This window comes from Babylonia areolata, chromosome 18 (assembly GCF_041734735.1).
Source record: "Babylonia areolata isolate BAREFJ2019XMU chromosome 18, ASM4173473v1, whole genome shotgun sequence".
NCBI lineage: Eukaryota > Metazoa > Mollusca > Gastropoda > Neogastropoda > Buccinidae > Babylonia > Babylonia areolata.
The window spans coordinates 44,499,889-44,501,973 of NC_134893.1; positions in this window are offsets into that span (position 1 = coordinate 44,499,889).

Genomic DNA, 2,085 nt, shown 5'->3' on the forward strand with positions numbered 1-2,085 from the left:
GTGATTGATATCACGCATGCGCAGACTGAAAATACGTGGCATCCCAAACGGAAATTAGACAATCCAATGCGACTGCAGAGCTTGCTGTCAATGTGCAAAGTCCACTGGACGTGCTTGAATGCAGTGGCAGACAGTAACATGTTTTGCACCAAATTAAGCAAATGAGGCCAAGTCTGTTGATACCGATGAAGGCATTAAACTCAGGCGCATCGGCATCGCCCCGCCCTTCCGCCTCAGTTTGCCTCTCCATCCCCCATCACCACACAGCCCACTTCTTAGACTGTGTGCTATGCATACCTACCCCTGAACAAATTTATTAAAATTTAGTTCGTACAAATTACCCCCGCAGTGCTATACCCCTCAGATAAATATCTATTTACAAAAACAAAAACAAAACAACTGGAAGAAAAAACTCGTAGTCATACACTGTGATGTCGCGTAGTGTTGCTACGGTACACAACGATCTACTCATGTGACAGCAAATAAGCAGAGCTGGCCATAATCGCTCTGGACGCAATTGACATTTCCCACCGAGAAACCGACAAATAAAACGGCAACTAAAAGATTTGCACAACTATATTATAACGCATAACTTAATTAACTTGGGGGGAAGTCAGTGGCCCCTAATGTCGCCATCTCTCCCTCCCGTTCTCAATCTGCCATACAGAAAAACAAAGAAAAAGAAATTAATTTCGAACATTGATACTTTTTTCTTCTTTGTGTGTGTGTGTGTGTGTGTGTGTGTGTGTGTGTGTGTGTGTTCGTTCGTTCTTTAGTTTAACGTCTTTTCACTGTAAGTGACAGATAGTATTAGACGAGGGTAGGAAAAAAATCGAGTGGGTGGAGGGGGGGGGGGGGGGGGGGGGGGGGGATTACTGTGTACGCATGCGAGTAAGTGAAAGTGTGTGTGTGTGTGTGTGTTTGCTAATTACCGCCCAGTCTCTCTGACCTCTATCCCCTGCAAAATTCTGGAACATGTCATCGTCAGTGCTCTCATGTCTCACCTAGAACCAATGAAATCTTATGTCAAGAACAACACGGCTTTCGCAAGTTTCGGTCCTGCGAGACACAACTACTCAATTTTACAGAAGAACTGTTTGGTACTGTAGAGAAAGGAAATCAGACGGACGTCATCATTATGGACTTTGCGAAGGCCTTCGATAAAGTCAACCACAGCCTCCTCATCCACAAACTGAAACATTACGGCGTCCAATGAAAGATCAACAAATGGATAGGAGCTTTCTTGAAAGACCGGCAACAATCGGTGGTAGTGGAGGGCGCAGCTTCCAGCCGGGTCAGTGTGAAGTCTGGGGTCCCACAAGGCTCTGTTTTAGGGCCAGAGCTATTTTTGGCGGCGTACATCAATGACTTGCCAGAAGAACTCTCCTCACTGACACGTATGTTTGCTGATGACACTGCTGTCTACCGTTTAAAGGCCTCCAAAACTGATCAAAACTTACTTCAGGAAGACCTCAAGAAGCTAGAAGCATGGGAGCACAGCTGGGACGTGGCTTTCCATCCTGGAAAATGTACTACTCTTCCAGTCACAAAATCATCCTGCCCTGCAAAATCCGATTATACCTCTACAACCATATCCTAGAAACTGTTTCTACCTCAAAATACCTAGGCGTTACCATCACAAGTGATCTCAGCTGGGACCTGCACATTAACACCATTTGTGCAAAAGCCAATAAGACCCTCGGCCTCCTCAGAAGAAACCTGAAGATCCCAGCAGTGCGCCTCAAAGAAACAGCGTATAAGACTTTCGTCAGACCAATCTGGGAGTACGCGTGCACCGTATGGGACCCGCATACCCAAGACAACATCAAGAAGATTGAAGCTGTCCAGAGACGAGCAGCACGGTTTGTGGTCAACCGGTACCACAACACATCTAGTGTCACCGCAATGATCGACAGACTGCAATGGCCGACTCTGCAGCACAGACGGAAGGTAGCTAGGTTTGCCATGCTACGGAAAATAATGGACGAAGAGGCGATCGTCGATAAAAGCTGCATCGTGCCAGCCCCACTCAGACAAAGAAGGAAACATTCTCGCCAGCTCAACCAGATCCGATGTAAAACCCAA